The sequence below is a fragment of the Lissotriton helveticus genome, chromosome 10, assembly GCF_964261635.1.
Source record: "Lissotriton helveticus chromosome 10, aLisHel1.1, whole genome shotgun sequence".
Classification (NCBI taxonomy): domain Eukaryota; kingdom Metazoa; phylum Chordata; class Amphibia; order Caudata; family Salamandridae; genus Lissotriton; species Lissotriton helveticus.
Window position 1 is genome coordinate 52,988,151 of NC_136071.1, and position 21,425 is coordinate 53,009,575.

Consider the following 21,425-nt stretch of genomic DNA (forward strand, 5'->3'; position numbering starts at 1 on the left):
TGGTGCTGAGGGATGCTGTGGTGGTGCTGAGTGGTGCTGTGTGATGCTGTGGTGGTGCTGAGTGGTGCTGTGGTGGTGCTGAGTGATAATATGGTGGTGCTGAGTGATAATGTGGTGGTGCTGAGTGATGCTGGGGTGGTGCTGAGTGGTGCTGTGGATGGTGCTGAGTGATGCTGGGGTGGTGCTGAGTGGTGTTTTGGTGGTGCTGAGTGATGCTGTAGTGGCGCTGAGTGATGCTTTGGTGGTGCTGAGTGGTGCTGTGATGGTGCTGAGGGATAATGTGGTGGTGCTGAGTGATGCTGTGGTGGTACTGAGTGATGCTGTGGTGGTGCTGAGTGATGCTGTGGTGGTGCTGAGTGGTGCTGTGGTGGTGCTGAGTGATACTGTGGTGGTGCTGAGTGATGCTGTGGTGGTGCTGAGTGATGCTGTGGTGCTGCTGAGTGGTGCTGTGGTGGTGCTGAGTGATAATGTGGTGGTGCTGAGTGATAATGTGGTGGTGCTAAGTGATGCTGGGGTGGTGCTGAGTGGTGCTGTGGATGGTGCTGAGTGATGCTGTAGTGGTGCTGAGTGATAATGTGGTGGTGCTGAGTGATGCTGGGGTGGTGCTGAGTGATAATATGGTGGTGCTGAGTGATGCTGTGGTGGTGCTGAGTGGTGCTGTGGTGGTGCTGAGTGATGCTGTGGTGGTGCTGAGTGGTGATGTGGTGGTGCTGAGTGATAATGTGGTGGTGCTGAGTGATAATGTGGTGGTGCTGAGTGATGCTGGGGTGGTGCGGAGTGGTGCTGTGGATGGTACTGAGTGATGCTGGGGTGGTGCTGAGTGGTGCTGTGGTGGTGCTGAGTGATGCTGTAGTGGTGCTGAGTGATGCTGTATTGGTGCTGAGAGGTGCTGTGGTTGTGCTGAGTGATAATGTGGTGGTGCTGAGTGATAATGTGGTGGTGCTGAGTGATGCTGGGGTGGTGCTGAGTGGCGCTGTGGATGGTGCTGAGTGATGCTGGGGTGGTGCTGAGTGATGCTGTGGTGGCGCTGAGTGGTGCTGTGGTGGTGCTGAGTGGTGCTGTTGTGGTGCTGAGTGATGCTGTGGTGGTGCTGAGTGGTGCTGTGGTGGTGCTGAGTGATGCTGTGGTGGTGCTGAGTGATGCTGTGGTGGTGCTGAGTGGTGCTGTTGTGGTGCTGAATGATAATGTGGTGGTGATGAGTGATGCTGGGGTGGTGCTGAGTGATGCTGTGGTGGCGCTGAGTGGTGCTGTGGTGGTGCTGAGTGGTGCTGTTGTGGTGCTGAGTGATGCTGTGGTGGTGCTGAGTGGTGCTGTGGTGGTGCTGAGTGATGCTGTGGTGGTGCTGAGTGATGCTGTTGTGGTGCTGAGTGGTGCTGTGGTGGTGCTGAGTGATAATGTGGTGGTGATGAGTGATGCTGGGGTAGCGCTGAGTGATGATGTGGTGATGCAGAGGGCAGAAAGGCACAAAAAGCAGTGTAACAAAGGGCAGAAGGGCAGAAAAACAAGGGAAAAACGAGTCTAACAGAGGGCAGAAGAGCACAAAAACAGTCTAACAGAGGACAGAAGGGCACAAAAACAAGGGAAAAACGAGTCTAACAGAGGGCAGAAGGGCACAAAAAACGAGTCTAACAGGGGGCAGAAGGGCACAAAACAAGGGAATAACAGAGGGCAGAAGGGCCCAAAAAGCGAGTCTAACGGGGCAGAAGGGCAGAAAAACAAGGGAAAAACGAGTCTAACAGAGGGCAGAAGGACAGAAAAACAAGGGAAAAACGAGTCTAACAGAGGGCAGAAGGGCACAAAAAACGAGTATAACAGGGGGCAGAATGAATCCCGCCCTACGTGTTTGTCCACGAAGATGCCACCTTTTTGTGCAATACCTCTACTCAACTGGAGTACTTTCTACTCTCTAATCAGTAAGTGCTCCCTCGTTGGCTGAATGTATAGGGGCAGATTTACAATAACTGGCGCATCCCCAGGGATGCACCAGTTATTGTGCGCCGCTGCTATGCCACCCATGGTGCGCCGCTTTTACAATACGGCACACCATGTGGCAAAAACGGCACAGATGTGTCACGCATCTGTGCCATAAAAGCAGCGCATTGCTGGAGCTGCGTCACAAGCGTGACACAGCTCCAGCAATGCTCTGGGGGGCCCTATCTCCCCAATGCTGCGTCAAGCCTTGCGCCTGCTTCAAGCAGGCGCAGGGTTTTGACGCAGCATTGGCCTAAAAGTGACTGAGTGAAATCTTTTAGATTTCACTCAGCCACTTTTAGGAGGCGTTCCTGCACAGGAACACCCTCCCCTGCGCCGGAACACCTCCTGATGGCTCAGGGCTTTACAACGTGACGCATCTCTCAGATGCGTAACGTTGTTAATACCCAGCACCATGGCGCATCTTTTGTGCTGCAGCTGCATCACAAAAGTGATGCAACTGCGGCGAAAAAGAGGCACAAGCGGCTTGTAAATCTGCCCCATCCATAGTGCTTTTACTACACTGTAGCTGCGTAAAGGGCCAGAAGATGTGTCTCCAGTGACCATGTGTGCCTGTGCCTGTGTTACAGGCACACATGGTCATTGGAGACACATCTTCTGGCCCTTTATGCAGCTGCAGTGTAGTAAAAGCACTATACATTTACCCAATGAGGGAGCACTTACTGGATTAGCCAGTAGAAAGTACTCCAGGGCAAATCGCAAAAAAATCCACGATTTTTGCAGGAAAATTCACGAATTCGCAGATTTTTTTGCGATTTCGCAGTACGCAAATTCGCAAATTTCGCCCATGCTTAACCCTAATACACCGCCTCAGCAACACCGGAATCCAAGGGAAGGCACTGGAGTGGATCAGCTCATTCCTCGCCGGAAGAACCCAGATAGACCGCCTCCCGCCATTCCGATCCGCAGCCACCGAAGTCATCTGCGGAGTACCTCAAGGATCCTCGCTCAGCCCCACCCTCTTCAACGTCTACATGAGTCCCCCTGCAGCCAACACAACCTAAACATCGTTTCCTACGCTGACAACACCCAGCTGATCTTCTCCCTCGCCAACGACCCTGCCACCGCCAGAGCCAGCCTCCAGGAAGGAATGAACTCAGACAAGACGGAAGTCCTCATCCTGGGATCATCCCCCTCCGCCTGGGATGACTCCTGGTGGCCCCATGCCCTGGGCACTGCACCCAAGCCAACGGACCACGCACGCAACCTGGGCTTCATCCTGGACTCCTCTCTCAGGATGACCAGACAAGTCAACACCGTCTCATCTTCCTGTTTCAACACTCTGTGCATGCTCCGAAAGATCTTCCGGTGGATCCTCACCGAAACCAGGTAGACGGTCACCCAGGCCCTCGTCGCCAGCTGTCTGGACTACGGGAACACCCTCTACGCGGGAACCACAGCCAAATTCCAGAAAAGACTCCAGCGCATACAGAACGCTTCTGCACAACCCATCCTGGACATCCCTTGCCACAACCACATCTCTGATCATCTGAGAGACCTGCACTGGCTCCCCGTCAGCAAGAGGATCAAGTTCAGACTCTTCACCCACGCACACAAGGCTCTCCGTGACTTGGGACCTAGGTACCTCAACTACCGCCTCACATTCTACACACCCACCCACCAGCTCCGCTCTGCCAGCCTCGCCCTCGCCACCGTCCCACGGACTCGCAGAGCCACCTCCGGAGGAATATCCTTCTCCTACCTGGCGGCCAAGACATGGAACTCCCTCCCCATCCACCTACGGTTGACCCAGGACCATCTCTCCTTCAGGAAACAACTCAAGACCTGGCTATTCGAGCAGTAGCGGACCCCCCCTCCCAGTGTCTTGAGACCCTGGCGGGTGAGTAGTGCGCTTTATCAATCTACCTGATTGATTGATTGATTGATAAAGGAAGGGAGAAAGTAACAATTTGAAAGCCTAGTTGTCAGGGAAGAGGAGCTCGTACTCAAACCCTGGTGGTACGGACAGAAGTAGGTCATGTAACCCACTATTTATGACTTCGGAGTCGCTCTCCTCTTCCTGCTGTGATTCACGTATTTTGTAGTCCGGTGGTATGAAGTGCTGATTCATTTTAACCATGGTTAACCTCTCCATGCTTTTTGGCGAGAGACTGGTCCTTTTCACTGTTACAATGGCACCAGCAGCACTGAAAACACGCTCAGAAGAGACACTTGCGACAGGGCAATCCAGATACTTTATCGCCAGCCTGCTGTGCACTGGCCATTGGCTTCTATTCCCATACCAATACACCAACGGGCTTTGCTCCATGAAGACCTCGGTTGTGCCATACAGATAGGCCTGGACCATCCGCTCAATGTTCAGTGGTGCTCTGATTTGCTTGGCCTCTTTTTACTTTGCACCAGCAACGGACTTACCCATCCCTTTCTGTAGAAACCAAGCAGCTATTTTTTTGCTGTGTCTGATGAATCAGATCCTGTTGGTGCTGTTTTTGATGTTATTGGTAGTGTTGGTGACTGCTGGGAATCAAACGCACTGCTCTCATGCTCTGAAGAAGAACTTGACTCTGGATGCCCTGTAGTACTTGCACTGTCCTGGGCTGGCACTGGCAGGCCTCTAATTGAGAGCTGTTTGTTTTCAGTGGCTTCTTCAGCTATTCAAGTTTTGTACTTGGCAACATCCCCTTCTGAAAAAGGAATTACTGCATTACTGTTCAGAAATCATTTCCAAAATCCAAAATCCAAAATTGTGGTAGTAATGTAATGTCGATGTGACACAATCTTGTTTTGAATCCTTGTATTGTCAGATAACGGGCCGGCTAAGGCGTTCGCCAAATAACATGCGTCTACTTTGTCTTCCACACCTTCATATGTTTCAGACACCTCGTTCAGCTCTTGCTCTGGCATGTACAACAATGGGATAGCTTGGCCCATGGTACAGTCCTCCCTGCTGACTGCACGTGTGAAGACCTCCAAAGGAAGTAGCATCTCTGTCAGGCATTTAATGAGGTCCCGTTGCCACATCTCAATGGTCATGGCTTTCACAGTAAGATCCCCTAATCTTCTTGTCATGACATAAGCATTAAGTGGTATGTACTGCTCAAACAACCGATCAAGCATGTAATAAGTTGAGTTCCAACATGTTGGCACCTCCTGGGTGAGTGCTTTGACTGGCATTTTATGCTCACGTTGAATGACCCTTAACTGCTTCCAGCCTTTAAAAGAATGGTTGAAATGAGTGCATATTCTTCTGCAGGTGGTCAGTAAGTTGCTGACTTTGCTTTCATTTTTCAGAAAGTCTTGAACAACAATGTTAATACAGTGTGCCAAACACAGTACCCTGAAATAGCCACCATCTTTCATGGCCTAACTACATTACTGCCATTGTCCGTGGCAACAAAACCAATGTTAAGCCCTCTTGGTTGCAGCCATTCAAAGACCTTGCTGTTAAACTCAGCCAAAATGTTTGCAGCAGTATGAGATTTCTCCATAGCAAACATGGCTACAGTTGCATGTCTGCGAGTCTCATTAAAAATCTCAACAGTGTCAACGCCTGCAGATAGCTTTTCTGAAAAATAGCTCCAGTGTGCAGTGATGCACATGTAATCAGTGGCTTGGCAACTGGTCCACATGTCTGTTGTCAGGTCGATACGATGAACAGCACTCTGATGTAAGGCTTTTCCAAGCAATTCCAGCACGTCATGATGTAGTGCTGGAACAGCAACTCTGGCAAAATAGTAGCGGCTGGGAACCTTCCATTTTGGGCATATGGTTGTCACAAATTCCAGAAAACCCACCCCTTCAACAAAAGAAAAAGGGAGAAGGTCCAGTGCTAACATTTTAGCCAGCTTAGCATTGTACAAACGTGCTTTTGGGTGGTTGCGTTCGTACTTTCCCTCCTGCCTAGTAAACATGCTAAGAATGGTACGCTGCGTGGTATTTCTTTCTGTTCGACTCGAAGCAGCACTTTGCATCGCAGACTTTGCAGTACTCCTTGGTGTCTCCGGCTGATTCTTACTCTTGTGCCAATGAGATGTTGCTGATGCGGAGGATGTGGGCTGTATCACTGCAATGCTAGGGCTACTTTGTGTACCACTACCAGAAAGAAAGTCTCCCTCTTCTTCTTCCTGTTTGACCGTGAGTAGACCTTGTACTACTTTATCCCCACCAACATCAATGTATCCAGTTTTCATGCTACTAAGGTGGTCCTCCCACATGATTGCGTGGTGTTTTTTCAAATGGGTCATTTGGCCTCCGGTACCATAGTTTGTACCAAGCTTACCACGACTAACAGAGTCATGACAAATGGATCATATAGCAATGTTCAGCTCCTTTATGCTAACCGTAAAGAAGTCCCACACTGGGGAGCTTAACCTTTGTCTCCTGCTAGAGGTGCCACTTTCAATGCCGGATGAACTGGAGGGTGTGTGTTGAATTTGACTATGTGGCTGCGCAGTAGTACCACTACCTACTTCTGAGGTGGTACATGTGCTGGATGTAGGACGCTGCCGCCCTTTGCTAATGTAAATATGGAAGCTTGAGGGCGTGTTGGTGTTGCCTGTGTTAAAGATATGCGTGCTACATCCCTAGTCGCAGCCATTCTGGATAGGGTAAAAATGTTGTTCTCCATGTCCTCGGGGCCTGGATTGATGCTTGTGATGACTGGGTCAGACTCATCATCATCATTATCCTGCTGTTCTACATCAACCTCCATAAGTATAAGGCTTTCTGGAACCTTCCTTTTCCCTAGCCTGGTCTTGGGATGTGTCTCCCTCTCATGCTTAGGTTGTTGTGGCTCCCAAGTGAGATCTAGATCATCAGAAGGGATGGTTGGTGAAGAACTAGATGGACTAACCCCCCTTTTCCTTGGTGGGGATTTGGAAGACAATAGATGTCATGCATGAGTGGCTTCCTCTTCTTCTTGCTCTGCATGAGGCTTAATTTCCTGAACTGCCCCTACTTTGGGAGGAACAACAACTACTATTGCGGGCGGTGGTTGCGGTCATTGTTGTTGTTCACCACTTATCTGCTATGTTCCCTCATGCATTGATTGTGTACTACTCAGCATCACTGCTTTCCACCATTAGGTTGGCTACCTCTTCCACACTCATCTGCTTGGGCCTGGGTTGGTGGGTTGGGCCCACTGATGTGTAGGTGCTGGCCCCAGCTTGCACCCTGGACACCGCTGCTGAAGGCGTACTTTTTGGCTTCCCAAAAAAGGTTTTGGGGTCAACACCAGACTTAAGTGTCACTTCCTTCTTCTGTTCTTCCTTCTTCTTCTCAGCAACTTTCTTGGTCTTGGAGGACTTGGTACCTGCTTTCTTTGGGCCCATCTTCTTCAGATGTCAGCAGCACTCAGTTGCACAAGTTGCAGAGATGTCTGGTCAGGTCACACCACACGTCACATACAACAGAAGGATGTCGGTCTGGCAGTACAACGGGCGATGAATGATGACCGACACCTCCTCCTCAATCTTTTGTGCACCTACAAGCAAGGAAGGCAGAAGAACATAAGTCAAATGTGGAATTGGTTGAGATTTAATTTTAATTACTAGTAGTGTTAGTAGACTCAGTAAGAGTAAGAATAGCAAAGAACTAAAATACAAGTGTAGTGGAAGTGGAACTTGTTTATCCTTAATTTATTTGTGCATCATGTCGGATGGATGCAGCATCAGTGACCTGTGGCAGATAGCAATGGGGATGGAAACAGTAAGCCAACAGGAACAATGGAAAGACACACAGGCCTATGTGGCAAAAACAAAACAGCACATTACTACTACCACCACCATGGCCTCCAGCCACATGGTCACTTATCACAGGCACATGGGTAAAGGCCAGAAAACAATAAACTCAAGCAGGCCTATATCCCTATATGGCCAGACAAAGGAGGATGCATGTTACACATCACAGCTTAATGCAAAAAAGAAAATCCCCATGGCTAAAAAGGTTGGAAAGTTACACAACAACACATACAACAAAGACATTTATTTACACACCTCCAAAAAGTTAACTGCACCCCAAACACCCCATTTGGGAATTTAATCCAATGCTATTCATGCTCTAAATGATGTTACATTCAACAGACAACATAGAAACAGCTACATCAAGCAACCCCGATGACTTCCTCTGGGACTCTAGGCCTATTGGCAGAATAGGCCACAAGTTTGGAGGCCTATGGCAAAAGCACAGTGGAAGGTCACACAAAATGGCCGCCACCACATGGTCAGCCCACCCTCAAACAACAATGTACATACAAAGGACAGGAATAGGAAGTTGAGGTCTCTGTGGAACTAAATTCATCTTAAAAAAAAATAATTTACAGAAAAATTACGCCATGCTCCAAAAAATACAACCACATGACAACCTGAGGAGTTTTTTTTAGAAAAATGAACAAAATCATCATTTTCGAGAAGGTTTTGTGCAACTTGAGACATATTGCTCGCGAGATTGTAAATTCGGCGTGTTCGTCAGCGCGAACTCTACAAAAAGTCATTTTTGCGTGTGCAAGCATGCAGATTGAGCGCCCGAAGAAGACAAAAACTGTGAGGTCGCGTTGTTGCACCGTGCAAAGTTACCAAATCTACGCGAGCTGAATTCCTAGGGTTACCAACTGGCAGAAAAAGCTATATTTTTTAACACACCCAAAACCTGAAATTCCAGCCCAAAAAACACATTTTGCAAATCATTCCGAAGCCATCCATGCCATACATGACGGTACAACTTAAACAAACACCACAAAAACAGTTGCTTAACTTTCATGCACCCATGATGACTTGAGTACTACCCTTGGGCCTACTTGCAGAGTAGGCCACAAGCTTGGAGGCCTATGGCAAAAGCACAGTGGCTGGTCCCACAAAATGGCCACCACCACATGGCCAGGCGCTCACAAAATATAAGAAAAGTAATAAAAAACAGACAATGCATGCGTATGGCAAAAGCACAATGCTTGGCTTCACAAAATGGCCGCCACCCACATGGTCAGCAAGCCCAAACTGAAACAACAAAGTACATACATAGGACAGGAACAGGAAGTTAAGATCTCTGTGGAACTTCCTTCCTCTTTAAAAAATAAATAAATAAATGAACAGCAACTTCACGTTCATTGCGAAGCGCAAGTTGCCGAAACTTCGCAAACTTCGCGAGTGGAGCGTATTTCACTGCCCAGGGTTACCAATATTACTTTTTGCAGATGACACCTTGTTGGTTTCCAGATCTCTAATTGATCTATAGACCCTTGTGGATCATTTATTTGAGTTCTGCAAGGAAAGTGGCATGGTAATCAACTTGGATAAAAGAAAGTTTATGACCATCGGTCCCCACAGGTCTTTTAGGTTCTCAATTACTTTTGAAGGTACTAGTTTAGAGAGGGTGACAGAATTTGACTACCTGGGCATCAGATTGTCTTCTAATATGATCGGGTATACCACTATGTCTCAGGCACTCTAAGGCTCTACCATTCCTCTAAAACCAAACAGATTTCCCCAGTACTTAGAATTCACCAGGCTATGGCGTATGGAAGTGCTCTGTATGGGGCCGAATTATGGATGTACATGAGGCTTTCACTCTTGTCTACCGGGTAAAATAGTTTTTTTATTTCTATTTTAAACTTCCCAAAGAGCACTCCTACTCTTCCTCTGCATTGTGACACTGGTGTCTAAGCAATTGCAACAATGCCAAGCTCAGGCCAATTGAATACTGGCGAAGACATGTACCAACCCAGATCGCGAACCCTACTGCTCTACCTTCAAAAAGATAGTGGCCTTGGACAAAGGAAAAAAGATTAAATGGCTGACCTCTCTTAGGTCACTTTTAATTGATATGGGCATAGGTTACACTTGGAATTGTGGAGCCCTCAAAGATTAATATGACCAAGGCCCATCTCAAGAGCTCTACTGGGGATATGTGTGGAGCATGGAGATATGAGAGAAGAGACCAGGATCTCTCAGTGTTGATTTTCTGGATCTCAAGTTCAACTGCAGGGTTGAACCTTTCCTAGACTACAGATCTATACAAGCAGCCATGAGACTGTATCTACAGTTCAAAATGTGTTCCCTCCCAGTGACGCCAAAAGTAGACAGGCCAGCCCAAGTGTGACATTTTGTGCCTGGCCTGCTTCCAGGCAGATGAGGCACTTCTTCACTACTTCTTTTCTGTCCAGCCTATATTTGACCTAGGAAGAAATTTATTGCTATTGGCGAGCAACTTGACGCAAGACTATGTCACACTGCTTTTAGGTTGCTTGCTTCTGATACAAACAAGGCAACAGTGAGTATTATTACGAAGCTCCTACACTGGAGCCGGGCCATTCGTACAAAAAACAATGGTCCTACAACAACCTGTTGTACTCAGCACTCAACACCTTACTGGCATGAAAATCCTGCACTGCTCTTAAGTACATATTGTTTTGAATATGCTATATCCCTGGCTGGCTATCTCCCAATGTGATTAAATGTTGCACTATGTTCATCTGACAGCTTTTGTGAAGTATTCATGTCTAGGACCCATTCTACTCACATGTATTTGTATCGGCCTCTGGTTTTTATGCTGTATTTAATTATATGTGTGTGCGTTTCCTGATATGCCCTGACCCTGAAGACGGTGTGTTTGTAGATCTTTTTTAGCTTTGTATATAGAATAGCTTGGTTTATGAACATATAAAGGCCTTGGGCACCTTATCATAGCCCTATGATGCATCCAATTGTTACTGCATGTTTTTAGATTGATTAGTCTTTCTTTTCTTCTAGTTTTGTTTTTAAACATATGTTAGCACTATGAAATGTTCAATGTTACTCTTATGGATTTTACTGATTGCTTTTATTGTGTAAAACCGAAATAAAGTACTTTTGATGATGTAGTTAAAGTATTTGCAGCAATGGAGGCTGAAAGACAAAGTCCTACACACCAGTTTAACAGTTTTTTTTAAATTTCAGGCATAGATTGCTATGGTCAAGTATGCTTTTCTGTGGCATACAATTGTGCACCTATGAGACTAGAGCCATAAAGGAATTTCTAGCATTCAAAAGATGGTACATCAGAATTTCTGGTTGCCAGCTATGAATGTAGTGGTGGTAAGGAAGGTTTGCAATTACAAGGTACATTGTAGTAATACAAATGGGTGACACCAGTGGTTTAAATTGAAAAGAAAATGATCTAACAGTCCATTTCAGTCAAGGCTCCTAGACTTTGCAACTCCATCCCACCAGAGATCTATTTAAAATAAAGTTTAAATATCTTCTGTTTGAATGCTATCTCCTCCTTTTGAGAATTGCAGTTAACTCCAAGAGGAAAGAGTGTGTCAGCATATGGTACAGGAAAACAGTCACATTTGTAATTTTTTTGTGGAAATATGCAAGGTGAATAGAGTCTAGTTCGTCTGTGGAATGTGTGTGCATGTACATCAACATGGTGGGAGCACTTTACTCAGAAATTAATGCTAAGTGGTTGCTATGTTTTTTGACTACTCGGCAATCATTTTCTGCCTTTCACCAACTGAGACCTGGTCTTTTCCACATTGAAATCTCAGCATACTTATGACAGAAGAACTGTGCCTGAAAGCCAAAACTGAAAATAATTTACAGATTAAAAAAATGTAAAAGCATGAACATGTAATGACTATAGAACATTTGCATTTGTGGAGAGTTTTCAATTAATATTGGTAAAAGACTTCACTGAAAATGCTGTGATGACACTTTATGCACCCAATGAAGTTTCAGGTCATAAATATAATAAATGCAAAATGATTGGCAAGTTATTCTCGAGATTGATATTCCACACAATTTAGAGTCAGCAATAAAATGGTCAGTTTTTACTCTCCATTACCATGATGAAAAATGTAGCTGTAAGAAAAGAAAGACTAATCAATCTAAAATGTAGCTGTAAGGGACAGTAAACACTTACCACAATCACTGGAGTCGACCACTGGGCTGGTAGAAAACTCTAAGGGAAATATTATCAAGAATAGCATTACAAATTATCGCCGGTTTAGCGGCATACAACTGCTGCTAAAGAGGCAATAATGGGCTTGATAATATGCCTTGGAGAGTTCCATAGAAGTCTATGTTCTGGTGTGAACATGGGCTTCTATTGGAATTCTCCAGGGCATATTATCAAGCCCATTATCGCCACTTTATCTGCAGTTTTCTGCCGCTAAATCAGCGATAATTTTAACACCGTTCTTGATAATATGCCCCTCAATTTGGAGTGAGATACTCTGTCTGGGCGATGGAATATTTTACTTCATTTCCCTAATGGAGTACAATCCATACTACAAAATCTAAATCAGGCCTTAATGTCTATATTCCAACTTTGGCTGTAAATTATAGCCATAGCCTGAAAGCAGGAGCTAGCAGGTTTGTGACTTAAACCTAAAAGCATAACATGAAATAAAGGACATTAGACCAGATGTTCAAAGCACTGGTTGTAAAACTCTAATTGGATTTTGTGACCAGTATTTTTGTGACCTGTGTGGTATTTTGTGAACGAACCTATGCACTAATAGGTTGATTCACAAAATACTGAATCATAGTGGGTGGCACCTTGACCTACATCATGAATAATATTGACATAGGTCGCAAATTTTGGCCCACTACGATTCACTGTCATCACAGGGATAGTGGCCATTGTGGTCAGCAGACCACAATGCATTTGATTGCTTTTCAGTAAAACACACCTTTCTTTATAAAACACTTCAGCTGACTTTTCTAATAAGGAACTCAGCTTTATTTAAAAAGAAAAGTACATTATTTTCATTTTGTTTTGCTCAAGAGAAGGGTGTGGTATAATGGAACCCAGGCAAATAGACTATGAGACATTTAGATGTGACCTCTCAGTGCAACTGCAGCACTGCAAAGCACTATGGGCTTGATTCACAAAGGTAAACTTACACTTTTGTGTTAGTTTCTCATTGTTTGCTAGCCACAAAGGGATTTAAGAGTGGCATCTTTATGAGTGCGGAGTCTCTGCACGTTAAAGATAGGTCTTTTTTTGTGTGGAGACTCCACACTCATAAATATACTACTTGTAAATCCCTTTGTGTATAGCAAACAACATAAACTTACCTGAAAGTGTAAGTTTAACTACGTGAATCAGGCCCTACAATGCTACCACGAATTAGGGTCTCTGTAAAGGAGATTGAGTGGGCTAGTTCCTTACAACTAAGAAGTGGGAAGACCAATGGAGGACAAAAGAGAAAAATCTGGATGGTATACCTGCGCAGATGATTGGGGACTTTTGACTTTATAACATATGCTCATTAATTGTGCTATTATTCAATAAACAGAGATCTGCAATTTAACAATTTTGTTTATTCCAAATAAAACTTTTAAACTGAGGCATAATTGCACTATTTGCATTCTGTCCTATTTTGTTATGCTGTTGTTGGTGGTAGGAATACAGTAACTGGCACGGCAAGAGAAATCAACTCAAAGAGAAACTATAATGTCTTAAAAATAAAGCCCCAAGCCACAGGCATTAGGTGATGAGCAAAATAAAAAAACAAAAGAAGCTGCCCAAAATGGGTGGCTGGTGAGCTGTGAGGAGTCTTTGATTTCCAAATGTCTGAGTTCTGCAAGCGCTGAAAGATGCCGCACAACATACTGGGTACATTTTTGGATCAAGGGGCAATTGCTTGCAATCAAGAAAAATACTATCATTGGAGTATCTGTATTCAGGTATATTGTAAGGAACACCTACTAGTGAAATGAAAAAGGTCATTTTACGTAGCCTGTTATTGGCGATGACTGAAGATCATATAAGGAATAAATGTTAAATATGGAAAAGCTTGTTGGCTAATAGAATACTCTGATTAGTTACATTTCAACAAATGAACTAATAACAGCTAGAAATTGTGAAACCTTTGTCAGATGTATATACAAATATGACACACTAAGAAAAAGAGCAAATATAGAGGGTATAGAAATTGAAATTAAGTGATTGAGTCACTGCAAATTCAATTAAAAATGTAGATTAGAAATAAAATCTTAGTGTGTACTGGGAAAACAGTGTTTGTATACATAATCATTTTGAGTGGGTTGGGATTAAGCATTTGATGAAGAATTAGGTTTACAGTTAAATAATATAAGCACAGGATTTGGTAAAAGAAGATGCATTTACCCATTGTGTTCTTTAAAGCCATTTTCATCTGTTCATTTATGAGGCTGTAGATAAAAGGGTTCAGCATGGGGGTGACAATGGTGTACATCACAGTCACTGCTTTATCCCTCTCAAGGGTGTAGCTGGAGGTAGGCCGGAAGTTAGCGAATGGAATGGACCATAGTACAAGGTGATGACAACAAGGTGGGATGAGCAGGTACTAAAGGCCTTACTCCTCCCGTCACTTGAATGGATACTAAAGACAGTTGAGACAATGCAGCCGTATGAGAACACAATAGTAACAATGGAGACCAGGGCTACACATGTCCCCTCAATGAAAATTATGAGCTCATAGATAGAGTTGTCTGAGCAAGAGAGCTTCAGAAGTGGAGATACGTCACAGAAGAAACTCTGGATCAAGTTAGATGCACAAAATGACAGTCTGACGATCATCGTACTGTACAGAAGAGATTTTAGGAGACCACCTACATAGGAAATAGCCACCAACTGGATGAAAACCTGAGTGCTGCGAGTGGTGGCTGGCACCGTTTGCCGCGTGGGGTGCGTGATCGCTCCCGAAGACCCACGGAAGCCCTGGTCTAGCACTTGGCAAGGGTTTGGACAGAGTAAGTTTGGGCTCTTGGCACAGCGGGGATAGTGGTCGGAGGCCCCCCGACCTGTTTCCAGCGAGGGTCTTGGCCGCGCCTGAGTGCTGCGAGTGGTGGCTGGCACCGTTTGCCGCGTGGGGTGCGTGATCGCTCCCGAAGACCCACGGAAGCCCTGGTCTAGCACTTGGCAAGGGTTTGGACAGAGTAAGTTTGGGCTCTTGGCACAGCGGAGATAGTGGTCGGAGGCCCCCCGACCTGTTTCCTGCGAGGGTCTTGGCCGCGCCATTGAATTTGGATCCGGTGGGGTCGCTGCTGAAACCGCGGGAGGTTCGCTCCTACGCTGGGACTGGTGGCCCTTACTCTGTGGGGCCTGGAGTGTCGACCGGAGGCTACCGGGGTAACAACTGCTGCGCCGACCGGCCGGACTCTTTGAGTGGTCTACACTTGGGAATACTGGGACTGACCCGGTCTTACTCGCTGCAGGAAGGACGGTAATTACAAGGAGCCCCGTGGCACATCCCTCCCGACGATCCAGAGCTGCCCTTCTCCACTGGCGAGTGGGAGACCGACGACACCACAATGTCCGCGTCACAGCGCAAAGGGAAGCCTGGTAGGGATGGGCCTCAGAAAGGGACCCAGCAACCGGCATCTCCTGGGCGTAGCGTATCACCTAAACCGAAGGACGATGAGGCACCTGCAACCAAGGCCTTCATGATGGAACTCTTCGCCGCTATTAAGGAGGACATCTCTGAACTCCGCTCCCAGCTGGCTTCGGACCTTCGCGAGGTGAGGAGAGATGTGGATAGCGTCGGGGAGTGGGTGGCCACTCTGGAGGATCATGACCTAAGCGTGGCGGAAGATGTGCACCAACTACAGCAAGATGTGAGCCGCCTCACGGAGCAGAACCTGCACCTCCAAGCACATGCGGAGGACTTGGAGAACCATTCCCGCCGGAACAACATCCGCATCCGAGCTGTGCCTTGGGAAGGGGAAGCTGGTGATCTAAGGGAGTATGTGGAAGCGCTCTTCTTGCAGATCCTCAATGACGAGGACGTGGGTGCCGCCAGGATGGACAGGGTCCACAGGGTTGGCCTGCCTAGACGCGGGGGGGCTCTCCCCCCGATATTTTAGTCTGCGTCCATGACTTCCAACTGAAGGAGCGCATCCTCCGGAAGGCTCGGGAGACCCCATCTTTACAATTCCAAGACCACCGCCCCCAGCTTTACCAGGACTTGGCGGCCTCGACACTCCAGAAGAGACGCGACTTTCGCCCAGTGACCACCTACTTAAGAGAGCAAAATATATCATACTCCTGGGGCCACCCCTTTCGCCTCATCTTCAGGTGGCAGAACAGATTAGTACAGGTCCGGTCTCTTCGGGTGGCTACAGACCTCCTGGGTCTTGCTGATGTGGCCCCCGCTCCGGATGACGGGGGCTCCCCTTCGAGGCGGAGGCGGCGGTCACCGTCCTGGCAGAGAGTGGGGAGAGAGACGACTCTGAGGAGGCCTGATCGCACGACCAGCTTGCAGGAACGGGGAGCAGTGGTGGCGTCTGTCGCATCTGTGATGGTGCCATCATCACAGGAGAGCTCTGGGGCTGCTTGAGCCTTGCAGCGGAACTTGCCTGGCGCCGGAGGGACCCTTCTTTTTCAGGTACTGTGGGTAAATTGGTACTCTTGGAAAGACACCCCGGTACGGCCCTCGGAGGGAACACCTACTGGTGCCCCCTTCCCCGCCCCCATAGGGGCGACTGCAAATGTCTACACATGGGACTGTTTTCAGTTTTGGGAGGGGTGGGATCCGGGATGGCATGTTGTGGGTGTGGGGAGGGTGGGTACTGGGGAAGGTGGTGGGGCTGCACTAGGGGGTGGTGGTGACAGGATGGCGTGGCTTGATATGACTATTGCTTTTGACTGTGAGGTATGTATGTGTTCTGTTGATTTTGGCCCCGGCCATGAAGTTAGCTATGTTCTTTGTTCAGAGGGTGCTGATCTGGAGATGCTGTCGGCAAGACTCCCGGTTGAGCTTGGGGAGTGGATCTGGAGGTTGCTCGGGAGGGGGAATGGACGTGCCGGCGAGAGGGGATGTGAGATTGGGGAGTGGGGTGGGGTTCAGTCTAGGGTGCTGGGTGGGACGATGGGGCGCATTGACAAGGTGGAGGAAGCGAGAGTGAACCCAATGTGTTGCAATGCCGCTTAGTATTGGTACTTGGAATGTGAAAGGTCTGAACTCCCCACAAAAGCGTCAGAAAATTTGGAAGTGCCTGAATGATCATCAACTGGATGTGGTGGGCCTTCAGGAGACCCACTTAGCACGCAGGGAAGAGCTCCGCCTCCGGCACCGACACTTCCCCCTCATTTATAGGTCCTCTGCCTCCACTAAACACAGGGGGGTTGCCCTTTTGTTTCGTGCGACCCTTCACTTTCAACCTATGGGGGTGAGCTGCGATAAAGAAGGCCGCTGGTTGATGGTTAAGGGGTTGCTGCATGGTAGGCTTTGCACTTTTGTGGTGGTGTATGTACCCAATACAGGACAAAATAGCTTCCTCCAGGATCTGCTGCGTAGAGTTGAGAATTATGTTGAGGGACACTTATTCCTCCTGGGAGACTTTAATTTGATTTGGAACAAGGACTTAGATAGCTCCCGTGCTCAGAGATCTGAGGCTGGTCTGTTCTCTACTGAGACACAGCGTAGGGTGGATGAATTGGGCTTGATTGACGGCTGGTGTTCTTTGCACCCCCAGTCCTGGGACTACACCTTCTTCTCTCCTGTCCACCACTCCTATTACCGCCTAAACCACATTTTTTTGAGCCAAGCCCGCCGGAGCGATGTCCGCGACTCCAGCATTTTTCCGCTCTCTGTATCTGACCACAGCTTGCTAGTCCTCGGGTTACATTGGTCGGCGAAAGGTGATGGTCTGCGCAAATGGTACTTTCCAGCCGCGCTAGTTCGGGACGACACTTCCTGTAGGGAACTGCGAAGGGCCATTCGGGACTTCCTGACCCTCAATCCCATTTCGGATACGTCCGTCTTCAATACCTGGGATGCATGCAAGGCATCCCTGCGGGGCACCTGCCTCGCTCTTAACGCTAATCTTAACAAATTAAGGAGGATGGAGCGGGAGGGATTGGAGGCGGAGCTTGCCACTTTGGAGCAGGCGCACAAATTGAATCCCTCTAGGCTGACACTTCACCCGCTGACGGCGGTCAGGGGGAAACTGAGGGCCCACTACAACAATCGAGCAGAGTTCACCCTCTTGCGGCTACTGCATCTTTCGTACTCACAGGGGAACAAAGTGGGAAGACACTTGGCCCGCCAACTCAGAGACAAAAGGGAGAGGGAGTACATCGGGGGAATCCGGGACTCGGCGGGAGATTTTCACCACCGGGATGAGGATAAAGCGGCCCTTTTTGGCCGCTTTTATGCAGCCCTTTACTCGGGGGATGACCTTGACCCACCTGCTCAGAAGAGATACCTGGCAGATCTTCTGTTACCCCAGGTTTCTCAGGAACGGAACGATCTCTTGGCTGCCCCCATCTCCAGAGCGGAAGTGCTTGATGCCATCAAAGCCCTGAAGCTCCATAAAGCACCGGGGCCAGATGGATATACCACCCTTTTTTATCAGACGTTCGCAGCAGAGCTATGTAACTATTTGGTCTCCCTCTTTAACGCAATGGCGGAGACTGGCAGAACTTCCACTTCTATGGCCGAGGCGGTGATCTCCGTTATTCCTAAATTAGGGAAAGACCCGTCTAGCTGCTCCTCCTACCGCCCGGTTGCCCTCCTCAATATCAATGCTAAATTGTACTCTTTCATCATTGCACGTAGGCTCCAGGACTTAATGCCGGTCCTCGTCCATCCGGACCAATCTGGCTTTATCACGGGACGACAGACCCACGATAATATGAGACGAGTGATCCACCTGATAGAAAAGGCCAATAGATTTCGCATACCAGCGGTGCTGGTGTGCCTTGACGCGGAAAAGGCCTTCGACCGCGTGGACTGGGGATTTTTGTTCCACACCCTAGCCGCCTTTGGCTTTTCGGATAAGTTTATCACAATGATACGTGCGAACTATAACGATCCCCGCTCTAGGGTGACGATTAACGGTCACCTATCCGCCTTTTTCTCCCACTCCCGCGGTACCAGGCAGGGCTGTCCTCTTTTCCCCCTACTCATGCGCTGAGCATTGAACCGTTGGCGCTGGCAGTGAGGGGGCACGAGGAGATCCGGGGTCTTCCCTTCACTGGTGAACAACACAAAATTTCCCTATTTGCGGATGACGTTTTGTTATCCATTGGGGATCCTGCTCACTCACTCCCACACGTCCATGCAGTCCTGTCCAGCTTTGAGGAGGTGGCCGGTTTAAAGTCAACTTTGATAAATCATATATCCTCAATCTCACGCTTTCCCCTGCTGAGAAAGAGCGGGTGCGACTATTAACACCTCTGTCTTGGGCGACCACCTCTCTTCTATACCTGGGGGTTCGGCTGACGCCTTCCATAGGGGAATTGTTCTCGCGAACTACCCCCCGCTGCTGGCATCCGTACGGGCAGATTTGGACTGTTGGAAGCCTAAATATATCTCGTGACTGGGTAGAATCCACGCTCTTAAGATGGTCCTCCTCCCCACATTTTTATACCTCTTCCAGGCTCTTCCTATCCCGGTGGACCTGGACTTCTTTCGACGCCTCAAGACTTTGATGCTCCGCTTCACCTGGCAGGGTGGACGGGCGCAGTTTTCCTTCACCACACTACGACGACCGCGGAAGGAGGGGGGGTGGGCTTCCCCGATATGCACCTGTACTATAAAGCAGCGCAACTAAGGGTTCTGGTGGAATGGTCCCAGCAACTCTCGGAAAAACATTGGCTGCACATGGATAGGAGTGTCGCAGGATGGTCCATTTGGGATCTGGCCTGGAAACCTAAGGTAGATAGGCCCAAGAACGCTTACATCAGCACACCCACTAGCACTGTCCTGAAAGTCTGGGACACAGTCTCTGGCGATGATCCCTGGACTACGTTTCCGTCCCCCTTCACGCCAATACACTTCAACCCGGCCTTCCCGCCAGCGATGCAGGAGGGCCCCTTTCGACTGTGGAGAGAGGGGGACTGTAGGGCCCTTACTCACCTGTTCCACGGTTCCACACCGCTCACTTTTGCCAACTGTATGAGGGACTATGGAGTTCCGGCCTCTAAGCGGTTTCACCACATCCAGCTCCTCCACTGGGCTACTTCGGCTGGGGTTGGCGACGCAGCCACGAGACCTCCATCCCCATTTGAGGCCTTCATCCTACGAACCAACACTATGAAAGGGGCTATCTCCTTCCTCTATAACCTGCTACTTACAACTGCTGTGGGACCCCGTCCCCGTTATATGGGGCACTGGGAGGAACTGCTTGGGAGGGACATTACGGATGCGGAATGGTCAGGCCTTTGGCGAGATATTACGGCGCACAACCGCTCTGTGGACCTGCGGGAGGCCCATATTAAGACCCTTATGGAATGGTACTTGTACCCGTCCAAGTTACATCGCATATTCCCGGCCTCCTCGGACCACTGTTGGAGGGGCTGTGGTCTGTTAGGAGACTTCCACCACATCTGGTGGGACTGCCCGATCATCCGCCCTTACTGGGAAGAGATTTTGTCCCATATCAAGGAAATTCTTGGCTACCCAGTAGCTGGCTCAATGGACCAAATCTTGCTGGGTCTTCGGGACCCAGCTCTCGAACATCAAACAAGAGCTGACAAACAGATCTTATGGCTCTGTCTTGGGGCGGCGAAGCTCACCCTGGCGGCGGCCTGGAAGAAACCGGACGCCCCGGCAATTTCCCTATGGCACGCAAGACTGTGGAGATTACTGAGCGTGGAATGAGTGGCGGACATCTTTCTAGGCAACTTCAAGAATTTCATATTTCGATGGGGTCCCCTGGTCCGCTTTCTTTCACGGGGCTTGCCATCAGCAATCTGCCCATCCTCAGTACGCGCGCTCCACCTCTTTCAGATATAACTGTGGCCGTGTGAATGTGTGAATGAATGCATGTGATTGTAACCACCACCTGGGGGGTAGGTAGGGAGGGGGGCTGGGTGGGTTTTGTTGTTGGGTTATTTGTTGCGATACCCACAGAGCACTTGGAGGCTTCAGCGTTCTTCTGCACTGCAGCATTTGCCTTGGTTACACTATTCCTTCTTCACAGGGCTTCTACTCCTCCGGGATTCTGGAGGGGGATTGACTTTGAGTACCCGCCATATTGCCTCCGAGACTGATTTTAGAACGGCGCTGTGGTAACTCTCTATAACACTCTGTCTATAATTTGTGCCTCTTCACCATACCCACTGTGTGGGAAGCATTGCGGGACTGTCGCTTGTTTGCCTTTTTTCCTTGTTTCTCTCCATAAAATCCCAAATAAAAAATTTACAACAAAAAAATCTGTATGCATGTCCAAAAATACACAATCCAGTCAATTTTACACTACAATCGCTCAAAGAGGCACAAAGTCAATAGCATATAATATGCACACTGATCACACAAATTGATAAGGAGATTTGCCTTCATGAAAAATTATTCTTTTCTACTTGATCTTCACAGCCAACGCGTTTCACCCCAAAGGGCTTCATCAGGGCTGACGTGGAAGACTTTATTCCATGTGCCTTGCAAGGCGATGGATAGTCCAACAGAACACAATTCAAGCACAGATACCTTGTCATATTAGACGTTACTGCGCAGTATTAACAATTAGAATTCTTGCTTGATAGTTGGCCGATTTGGGCTCCAGACA

The 21,425-nt window shown here is 48.1% G+C and overlaps 1 pseudogene; it reads right to left on the bottom strand.

Moving 5' to 3' along the window:
* Positions 1-7,334: 7,334 nt before the first annotated feature.
* Positions 7,335-14,934, bottom strand: LOC144783842 (olfactory receptor 5P81-like; annotated as a pseudogene).
* Between the last annotated feature and the right edge of the window lie 6,491 nt (positions 14,935-21,425).